This window comes from Notolabrus celidotus, chromosome 5 (assembly GCF_009762535.1).
Source record: "Notolabrus celidotus isolate fNotCel1 chromosome 5, fNotCel1.pri, whole genome shotgun sequence".
Classification (NCBI taxonomy): domain Eukaryota; kingdom Metazoa; phylum Chordata; class Actinopteri; order Labriformes; family Labridae; genus Notolabrus; species Notolabrus celidotus.
The window spans coordinates 13,287,828-13,299,898 of NC_048276.1; the positions used below are offsets into that span (position 1 = coordinate 13,287,828).

General features: G+C 42.1%; 1 long non-coding RNA gene across 2 annotated transcripts in view; it reads right to left on the minus strand.

Moving 5' to 3' along the window:
- LOC117812594 overlaps positions 1 to 12,071 on the minus strand; it is a 51,762-nt gene that overhangs the window by 33,343 nt on the left and 6,348 nt on the right. The window contains exon 3 of one of the 2 annotated variants that reach the window (XR_004631255.1): positions 5,650 to 6,504. The exons of the other annotated variant lie outside the window; for it this stretch is intronic. This is a non-coding gene — a long non-coding RNA (uncharacterized LOC117812594). Of the gene's footprint in view, positions 1 to 5,649; positions 6,505 to 12,071 lie in introns of those variants that run through there. 2 annotated transcript variants of the gene reach the window in all.

Consider the following 12,071-nt stretch of genomic DNA (forward strand, 5'->3'; position numbering starts at 1 on the left):
GTGTATCCTGGCTACATCTGTTCCTTCAGAGAGAGTCTTCTTGAAGACCGGGCAAATACTCACTGAGAGGAGAAATCGGATCAGCCCATCCAAGCTGAGGCATCTGATTTTTCTCAATGCCAACCTGAGGACATAAATAATGTTTGCTTGAGTTTGTTTCTGGTTCTGTTTGCTCAAGTTTGGTTCTGGTTATGTTTGCTTCAGTTGGTTCTGTTTCTGTTAACCTGAGTTGGTTCTGGTTCTGTTTGCTTGAGTTTGGTTCTGGTTTTGGTTCAGCTTGCTTGAGTTCGGTTCTGGTACGGTTCTGGTATGGTTCTGGTTCAGGTTCGATTCTGGTTCGGTTCTGGTTCGGTTCTGGTTCGGTTCTGGTTCGGTTCTGATATGGTTCCGGTTCGGTTCTGGTTCGGTTCTGGTTCGTTTCTGGTATGGTTCGGTTCGGTTCCGGTTCTGGTTCAGTTCTGGTACGGTCCTGGTTCGGTTCTGGTTCGGTCCTGGTTCGGTTCTGGTTCGGTTCTGGTTCGGTTCTGGTTCAAGTCTGGTTCGGTTCTGGTACGGTTGTGGAACAGTTCTGGTACGGTTTTGGTTCGGTTCGGTTCTGGTTCGGTTCTGAATCGGTTTGGTTCCGATTCGGTTCCGGTTCGGTTCTGGTTCGTTTCTGGTTCGTTTCGGTTCTGGTTCGGTTCTGGTTCGGTTCTGGTTCGGTTCTGGTTCGGTTCTGGTTTTATTCTGGTTCAGTTCTGGTTCGGTTCTGGTTTGTTCTGGTTGAGTTTGATTCTGGTTCTGTTTGCATGAGTTTGGTTCTGGTTCTGTATGATTAAGTTTAGTTCTGGCTTTAAACCCAACCCTAATCCTAACCCTAATCCTAATCCTAACCCTAATCCTAACCCTAACCCTAACCCTAATCCTGACCCTAACCCTAACCCTAATCCTAACCCTAATCCTAACCCTAACCCTAACCCTAACCCTAATCACAACCCTAACCCTAGTCACAACCCTAACCCTAACCCTAATTACAACCCTAACCCTAACCCTAATTACAACCCTAACCCTAATCCTAACCCTAAGCCTAATCACAACCCTAACCCTAACCCCATCCCTAGCCCTAATCACAACCCTAACCCTAACCACAACCCTAACCCTAATCCTAACCCTAACCCTAATCCTAACCCTAATCACAACCCTAACCCTAACCACAACCCTAACCCTAACCCTAATCCTAACCCTAACCCTAATCCTAACCCTAACCCTAATCACAACCCTAACCCTAACCCTAACCCTAACCCTAATCCTAAACCTAACCCTAATCATAACCCTAACCCTAATCCCAACCCTAACCCTAATCCTAACCCTAACCCTAACCCTAATCACAACCCTAACCCTAATCCTAACCCTAACCCTAACCACAACCCTAACCCTAATCCTAACCCTAACCCTAATCCTAACCCTAACCCTAACCCTAATTACAACCCTAACCCTAACCACAACCCTAACCCTAACCCTAATCACAACCCTAACCCTAACCCTAATCCTAACCCTAACCCTAATCCTAAACCTAACCCTAATCATTACCCTAACCCTAACCCTAACCCTAATCCCAACCCTAACCCTAATCCTAACCCTAACCCTAACCCTAATCACAACCCTAACCCTTATCACAACCCTAACCCTAATCACAACCCTAACCCTAATTACAACCCTAAACCCTAACCCTAATCCTAACCACAACCCTAACCCTAACCCTAATCCTAACCCTAACCCTAATCACAACCCTAACCCTAACCCTAATCCTAACCCTAACCCTAATCATAACCCTAACCCTAACCCTAATCCCAACCCTAACCCTAATCCTAACCCTAACCCTTATCACAACCCTAACCCTAACCCTAACCCTAAGCCTAATCACAACCCTAACCCTAATCACAACCCTAACCCTAACCCTAATCCTAACCCTAACCCTAATCATAACCCTAACCCTAACCCTAATCCCAACCCTAACCCTAATCACAACCCTAACCCTAACCCTAACCCTAATCCCAACCCTAACCCTAATCACAACCCTAACCCTAACCCTAATCCTAACCCTAACCCTAATCCTAACCCTAATCCTAACCCTAACCCTAATCATAACTCTAACCCCAATCATAACCCTAACCCTAATCACAACCCTAACCCTAACCCTAATCACAACTCTAACCCTAATCATAACCCTAACCCCAATCACTAACCCTAACGCTAATCACAACCCTAACCCTAATCACAACCCTAATTACAACCCTAACCCTAATCACAACCCTAACCCTAATCCTAACCCTAATCACAACCCTAACCCTAACCCTAATCCTAACCCTAACCCTAATCCCAACCCTAACCACAACCCTAACCCTAACCCTAATCCTAACCCTAATCACAACCCTAAGCCTAACCCTAATCCTAACCCTAACCCTAATCACAACCCTAACCCTAACCCTAATCCTAACCCTAACCCTAATTATAACTCTAACCCTAACCCTAATCCCAACCCTAACCCTAATCACAACCCTAACCCTAACCCTAATCCTAACCCTAACCCTAATCACAACCCTTACCCTAATCACTAACCCTAACCCTAATCACAACCCTAACCCTAACCCTAATCCTAACCCTAACCCTAATCATAAACCTAACCCTAATCATAATCCTAACCCTAACCCTAATCATGACCCTAACTCTAATCCTAACCCTAATCATAACCCTAACCCTAATCATAACCCTAATCACAACCCTAACCCTAACCCTAATCACAACCCTAACCCTAACCCTAACCCTAATCACAACCCTAACCCTAACCCTAACCCTAACCCTAATCCTAACCCTAACCCTAATCACAACCCTAACCCTAACCCTAATCCTAACCCTAACCCTAATCCTAACCCTAACCCTAATCATAAACCTAACCCTAATCATAATCCTAACCCTAACCCTAATCATGACCCTAACTCTAATCCTAACCCTAATCATAACCCTAACCCTAATCATAACCCTAATCACAACCCTAACCCTAACCCTAATCACAACCCTAACCCTAACCCTAACCCTAATCACAACCCTAACCCTAACCCTAACCCTAACCCTAATCCTAACCCTAACCCTAATCACAACCCTAACCCTAACCCTAATCCTAACCCTAACCCTAATCCTAACCCTAATCATAACCCTAACCCTAACCCTAATCCCAACCCTAACCTTAATCCTAACCCTAACCCTAACCCTAATCACAACCCTAACCCTAATCCTAACCCTAACCCTAACCACAACCCTAACCCTAATCCTAACCCTAACCCTAATCCTAACCCTAACCCTAATTACAACCCTAACCCTAACCACAACCCTAACCCTAACCCTAACCCTAATCACAACCCTAACCCTAACCCTAATCCTAACCCTAACCCTAATCCTAAACCTAACCCTAATCATAACCCTAACCCTAACCCTAACCCTAATCCCAACCCTAACCCTAATCCTAACCCTAACCCTAACCCTAATCACAACCCTAACCCTTATCACAACCCTAACCCTAATCACAACCCTAACCCTAATTACAACCCTAAACCCTAACCCTAATCCTAACCACAACCCTAACCCTAACCCTAATCCTAACCCTAACCCTAATCACAACCCTAACCCTAACCCTAATCCTAACCCTAACCCTAATCATAACCCTAACCCTAACCCTAATCCCAACCCTAACCCTAATCCTAACCCTAACCCTTATCACAACCCTAACCCTAACCCTAACCCTAAGCCTAATCACAACCCTAACCCTAATCACAACCCTAACCCTAACCCTAATCCTAACCCTAACCCTAATCATAACCCTAACCCTAACCCTAATCCCAACCCTAACCCTAATCACAACCCTAACCCTAACCCTAACCCTAATCCCAACCCTAACCCTAATCCCAACCCTAACCCTAACCCTAATCCTAACCCTAACCCTAATCCTAACCCTAATCCTAACCCTAACCCTAATCATAACTCTAACCCCAATCATAACCCTAACCCTAATCACAACCCTAACCCTAACCCTAATCACAACTCTAACCCTAATCATAACCCTAACCCCAATCACTAACCCTAACGCTAATCACAACCCTAACCCTAATCACAACCCTAATTACAACCCTAACCCTAATCACAACCCTAACCCTAATCCTAACCCTAATCACAACCCTAACCCTAACCCTAATCCTAACCCTAACCCTAATCCCAACCCTAACCACAACCCTAACCCTAACCCTAATCCTAACCCTAATCACAACCCTAAGCCTAACCCTAATCCTAACCCTAACCCTAATCACAACCCTAACCCTAACCCTAATCCTAACCCTAACCCTAATTATAACCCTAACCCTAACCCTAATCCCAACCCTAACCCTAATCACAACCCTAACCCTAACCCTAATCCTAACCCTAACCCTAATCACAACCCTTACCCTAATCACTAACCCTAACCCTAATCACAACCCCAACCCTAACCCTAATCCTAACCCTAACCCTAATCATAAACCTAACCCTAATCATAATCCTAACCCTAACCCTAATCATGACCCTAACTCTAATCCTAACCCTAATCATAACCCTAACCCTAATCATAACCCTAATCACAACCCTAACCCTAACCCTAATCACAACCCTAACCCTAACCCTAACCCTAATCACAACCCTAACCCTAACCCTAATCACAACCCTAACCCTAACCCTAACCCTAATCACACAACCCTAATTTTCCAGGACGCGTGGGAACCCTGTTAGTCACTTCACCAACAGGAGGGGTGGGTAAGGGAGAGTTTTAGTCTAGAATCTGATCGCTTGATATCACTTGACATTATATTTTCTAAACACAGTAGTTTAACTATTGTGAGGTTCAGGGTTCATCTACCAGAGAGCAAGTTTAAAGCTTTTTTTTTGACAATATTAGTCCAACAGTGATACCTGAAGAGGAGAGACATGATGAGATTATAGCAAAAAGTACAAAATAAGTACACAAGTTGGCCTTGTTTTTAACAGATAGCATGTTGTAGAAGCAGGTGGAGCAGTACAGGAGGATGGATTGAATCATGCTTTGATATAGCAGCAGAAGAAGACGGGGGTTGACAGAGTCCTTTGAGTTTACAGATGGCTGACAGTCTTTGAACGCTCCTTTTTTTAGTGTTTGTTTAATTGTATCCCAACATTGTAAATTAGGGAAACCTCAATGATTTCCTAGGCTGAAGTAAAAGTTGTAGATGACGATGATGACATGATTTGAATCAGCCAATTATTCCTTCCAGTCATCAAATTTCTGCCATCGGTAAAGATGGATGTATTTTGTGAATTTCTTATTTTTCAATGAGGGAAAAAAATGATTCAGCACAATGGAGGTGGAATTAACTAACATAAAACAATGCTGTTTCAGAGTTCTTGTTGGAGCTTGTATCAAAACACTCAGTTTATTTTCATTTAAGGTTGTTTATACCTGAAAATACATACTTCAACTTTTACATGATTGAATTAAAATAAAATTTGGACATGTCTGAGCAAAGCAGACTGGAAGCAATCTGTGAACCCATCTGCTAATGTTTGTCGAGGATTTCTGTTTATAGGTATTAGGCTGATTAGATTAGCTGATGCATCACAGGACATGTTCTTCATTTAGGAGTTTTATTCTTGTGCACAGCGTTTTTAAGTGAGTGAGTCAAAGTCAAAGAGAGAAGACAGCATTAGCATCGCAACTGTCTGGTGTTAGTATGTGTTCAACTTAACTTACCCCATGTCACATCTTTGAAAAACCCTTTATATGTAAATCACAAGTCTCCCCATTTCAAAACATGTAACACCAGGATGTAGCCTGATCCAAGGCTAGACTGAATTTAAACAAATCACACTCAATAATTCACCATGGCGCTGTAAACAAAAAAAAAAGAAGTTACTGGAATCAGAACACCTTAAAATTAACGCTGGAAATAAACTGACTGACCTGCAAATCTGGATATTTACACTTTATCAGGGATTTAGGGGCCTATAAAACAGTCTTTATCTCCACTTTGCCTCTATTTCTTGATATTTTTATGCTATTTGGCGAAGTAATGCAGACTGCATCACAAAAACAACCCTGACTTTTTTGTGGCTCTGTGACAAAATATTCATCATTTCATAAAAGGGGATTTGAGTCTGGGTTACTCATCTCTTAACTCCGATGGTAAAGGGGTGATAGGTAAACTCACAGAGACTCTTTAGCGAAGAATACACTTTGTTACTTTCACATTCAGGAAGACCTTACTTTCTTTGAGTTCTCTCCTCTGGCTGATCAAAGGCCCTTGCATCCCTCCCAGAGAGATCAGGGAGATTTGTCAGCCATTAAAAAAAAATGTTGGAAAATACTCTACTCTTCCCAGAGACATCAGGGATCCCTCCTCCGCCCGACTCAGAGTTCCCACCATCTGAACGTCTCATGTCTGCAGGCTTTTGTCTCCCAGCCCTATATGGCTTTGTGATTAAAGAAGAGAGATCAAATGTTTTCATTACTGCTAGATTTCAGCTGAACGTGAGATAATTTCAAGATCACACCTGAACTTTCACTCCTTAAAATGTTTTTAGCTTTGTTATAGTTTGTTAGTGGTTGAATATATTAATCTGAACATGTTGGCAGTCAATCACAGGGTGGATTAAGTGCCAGGTACCCAGCCTCTCGCCTGGGATTGGCTCCTACTTCCTGTGACCCAAACATGATGACTGGATAGTTAACATTAAATACACACCTTAAGTGATGACATCTTTCAGATGAGGGGTCAAATGTCTTCAATAATTCAATCAAGTCTGGTTGCCTTCTTATTTCTAAGATGACCACCAGTTTCCACAGGTGTCAACAAATCAACCAGAACTCTAGTTGAAGTAAGCTTTGTGTCAAGGTCCTGCTCACCCTGTAGGGTTACATTCAATAATAACAACCCAGTCACTATACAGTCCCTGACAAAAGTCTTGTCACTTATCCAAGTTGTATGAACAACAAATAACAACTTTACTTGTAGTTGATCAATTGGAATCAGAAATGGCTCATATGAAAGGCAAAGCACACTAAATTATTTTTATTTTACCAAAATAAAGTTTGTTATCATTCATTGAGATTTTTCATTTAATTAGGACAGAAAGGTCCGATTTTGCTTGGACAAAAGTCTTGTCGCATACAAAAATAACGTAGAAATTAAACATACTTTACTTTGAATACACGAACATGCTACAATAACATCAGAACATAAAGTCATGGTGCCTTGGAAAAAATAATTAATATCTTGTATGACTCCCATGAGCTTGGAGGACTGCATCCATATGTCTCTGCAATGACTCAAATAACTTATCAAAGTCCTCTGGAATAGCATAGAAAGCAGTCTTACAGGACTCCCAGAGTTCATTAAGATTCTTAGGTTTCATCTTCCAAACCTCCTCCTTCATCTTACCCCAGACATGCTCAATAATGTTCATGTCTGGTGACGGTGCAGGCCAATCCTGGAGCACCTTGACCTTCTTTGCTTTCAGGAACTTCAATGTGGAGGCTGGAGTATGAGAAGGAGCATCATCCTGCTGCAGAATTTGCCCTCTCTTGTGGTTTGGAACGTAATGGGCAGCAAGAATATCTTGATATTTCAGGCTGTTGATGTTGCCATCCACTCTGCAGATCTCTCACACACCCTATACTGGATGTAGCCCAAACCATGATTTTTCCTCCACCAAACTTTTTCTGGGTGAACCTTGGGTCCATGTGGGTTCTTCTGTTGTATTTGCAGCGATCGGGATGCAGTTCAGTGGATGATTCATCAGAAAAATCAACCTTCTGCCACTTTTCCACTATATCCTTATGTGACAAGACTTTTGTCAAGCAGTGTACAATATCCTGCTTTCTACTCAGCTATTTAAAAAAGAAAAAGAAGCAATTTCAATTTTTTTAAAAGACAAATAATTTTGTTGTGTAAAAAATAAAAATTTCTTCTGCAGTAAAAAAATTGAAGAAGACATTTTGAGATTTCTTTGTCATAACCTAAAGTTTAATGCTTCGGAGCCTCTATTGCTTGTTGTCTACCTTTTTTGTCTCTTTTCTTGGTTTTTCACTTTTAAAAAAAGGATTTGAAATTAATGAGACTTCTTTAGGAGCACTGATGTGATTACAGTTAGTCCTCCAGGCTCTGTGATTCGAGCCACATCGGTACAAACACTCTCAAAGCAATGGTCTGTTCTTACTCATAGCAGCAGACCATTGCTATGCGATATTGACCAATCACAATCAAGTATTTTATGCAGCCATGTGATGATCCATTGTATAAATGCTAGTAAAATGTTGCATGAGGAGAGATCAGTATGTCCATATGGAAGACTCTCTTCAAACCGCTGACAACTGACATCTTTTCCTTTCATCATGACTTTAAAAGAGTCTGGATCCTCTTTAGATCATAACTACAAAACACGGGAAATAACTTAAAACAATTCACTGAGATATGGGATAGTGGAGAAGTACAGATAAGCCCCAGGCCTTCCTCGTCTTTCATTATATGTTCTTCCACAAAAAGCCACACACACACCTTTACAACACCTGGCACTAGAACATAGAGTTCAAGGAGAAAACAGGAGAAGAGTCCTGTCCTGGGTGTAATTGTCAAATAAACGTGTTTGTATGTATTGAAACATGAGTTAGAGAGCTACATAAGAATGAAGGCTTCCGTGTGTTCCACCTGTCCACATGTGCGTCTTCTTGACCCTGCAACTCACTGAACATGCCCCTTGCATGCTTTTATGACTGCAGCTTCACCATCTCCGAGCCTCCCAACACCTGTACTATAAATCACCGGCCCACTCCTGAAGGTGTTACATAACACAGCAGGGGTTTGCTGACGCCAAACACAACTGCCTGCGGTGGAGGCCCGTCACGGGGCCGGCAGGAGTCGACTCATCTTCCTAAACGGGTGGGTGGCGCTCTGGCACACGGATGTCGTTACAGGTGCTTCACAGTGGAGGCACACAGTAATAAAACATGTTGTAGGGGCGTTTTAAAGACATCCAGAAGAAGAGATAAATGCTGTGTGATTTGATCCACCAAGATGGGATGTGCGCTGCAGAACTAAGGAGCTCAAATGAAGTCAGGTCTGTGACTGTATAAATATTTTGTCCAATCTAAACCAGACAGTCATACTGAGCCAGTGGGTGTCAAAACGTCACACAAACATCATATTCTAAAGAGCATGTTTGCATAATTAGCTTATTTTCCCTTGGCAGAAATAAATAAATATAATTAAATCAACCATGACACCTAGTACTTAGATACCATCTGATACCACCACTGAACCAGTGTTAATTTCGTTAACGAAATGATGACGATAAATGTTCGTCAACGACTAATTTTCATGACGAAAACGAGACTATGATGAGCTAAACTGCATCACTGATAATAAAAACTCTGACTAACATACAGTATGTTTTGATTTTGTTGACGAGACGAAAACATTAGTGGCCGACCGTCTGACATTAAGAATTAATATTTTTCCCCGCTGTGCGTTTAATCTTTAGAAATAAAAGTGAAGCATTCCTGTGACAGGCTGAGTTATTATCTGAGGGGCTCAGTGTTAGCTTGGTCCCTACCTGCATCAGGTGTGCTTTATGAACCAGCTCTCCTGCCTCCATGCATCTGTCTCATCTTCATCGATGATTATACCCCGGTGTGTGTTAGTGACAATGACACAACCCGGGGACGTCTGTTTAATATTTGATGTTTGCCGTTTTTGCCGCTATTACCGTAGAAAGCTCCCTTCTACAGCTTGATTTAATCTAGTTTGGTGATACATCAGACACATTTAGTAAGTTTGGATCAACTCCTTGTCTTCAAAGATGCAGATGCATTTTAGAGTGCTGTGAACTGACTGTATGTCCAGTGCGCCTGTCATTGCAGGTACATTGAAGGACCGTCGTAAATGTGCAATACAGTCCTTTCATGGCATTTTTCTGTGAATCAAGAGGATCAAAATACAGTCACAGTGGTCACATCAAGAATGTTTTCTTTTGACTTTGTAGCAGGGACAGGCTGAATTATTTAACTTAAGATATTACACAAGCAAAAGTGTTAAAGGAGTGTTGACGATTTTAACACTTGGTATAACCCTGATACCAATATCTGATCGACTTCATGAATTATTTAAAGAGTGAAGACGACAATTTTTTAAGTTTCCGTCGACTAAAACTAGACTAAAACTATGAAGGGCTGAAAAGACTAAAATGTCACTAAAACTCACAGGCATTTTAGACTAAAGACTTAGACGAAGACTAAATCTAAAATAGTCGCCAAAATGAACACTGCACTGAACACTGCTAAAACTTTTTATTGCACCAAGCCACCTTTGCACATCATGAGAACAGGCCGCAGACAGAGTTAGCCAGTGAACGTCTAATTGTAAGTGGCAGACCAGAGATTAACAGAGGCCAAATACTGCTCTTGGATTCACTAGGAGTCTATAAACAAGACTTCATTACAGCGGTTTGGCTCTACCCTCTTGAATGATCTGCCATTTGGGTTGGACTATGAATATTCAAACATGTCAATTCTTACATTGCATGGACAGATCATCTGAAAGGATCAGAGAGAGGTGAGGACATTCTGTACGCTACCTGTCTGACAGCGTTTCTAAATCCATTCGACAGCTTTTGACCGTGCAACCTGTCATCAGACAGACTGTCTTAACGTCAGGTTGTCTGCATCCTGCAGGTCATTTTTTCCCTACATTTCCTTCCCAAACTGTTCAGGGTGTCCATGTGCCAAAAAGGCTTTTCGTAGCTCTACTAAATTACCATTTTGAGCAGGACTCTACAGTTACGGCTTAACCACTACAACTGAATCAACAACTGATCACACTTTGCATTTTTTTTTTTTTAAAAGGTGTAGCTAACAAAGCATTAAGGAAACAACTGTCTCCTTTAGCTCACTATTTGGGTTTTACCACCCACAAACTGCACACTCATCAACACTACTTCCAGCTGTTTTCAGCTTACAAGCTCTAAAAGTCTTTGAAACACAACCTGCTCAGCCAAAATCGTCAATCAAAGTTAGACAAACATTTTTTTTTTTAAAGTTATATTCTTTGGGGCTTTTTGCCTTTATTTTATAGGACAGCTGAAGAGAGACAGGAAATGTGGGGAGGGGGAAGGGGGGGAGGACATGCAGGAGATGGTCGACCGGCCGGGAATCGAACCAGCAACCCCTGCGACAAGGACTGTAGCCTCTTTACGTGGGGCACTTAGACTGCTAGGCCACCAGCAACCCCAAAGTTAGACAAACTTATCGAAGTAAGTCTTTAAAAATGTAAAGAACAAGACTCCAGCTTTTGTTGAAGCTGTCCATGCGAGCATGCTGTCATAGGAACACACTGTTTCTTCTGTTTGGTCCATTATATAGATTTCATGTGTGTGATTTTCAAACCAGATATGGAAATCTCTAGGTTCAAACTATGATTACAGCTCAACAGCTGCGATGTAAAACTGCTGCAGTTTCCATATGAACAAAACAAATATGCGACATGCAGAGAGGAAAAAGTGATGTGGACACAAAAATAAATAAGTCACAACATGAGGGTGTACAGTGGAGATGTGAGCTCATGAAGCCCGTTCTCAGCAATCACAGTCGGATCAGAGCGACATGCCGGAGAGCAGAGACACTTACAGAGAGCACCTCATGTCTGATAACGTGAGGAGGAATACTGCGCTCGTGTTCCTCAGTGCTTTTGCCTTGTTTGAGACTGTTTTTTGTCGTGGCAGAGAGCAAACTTCCAAGAGCGAGTTTGAGAAAGTCCCTCTGTGTGGAGCCAAGTATTAATGCAAACCCTTTGACTCCACAGGAGGGAGAGTTGGTGAAACCAGCTCTGGCTTCAGCGTGATATCATTTCTCTCTTCATCATCCCTGCATGAGACGTATGTGATCACAATGTACAGCAGCAGTGTAATTCAATCATGCTCTCTCTGGGGGAGCAGCAGAGTGGGTATTGAGGAATTTGACTTGGGCCTAAAGGAAGAGAACAGGCTCA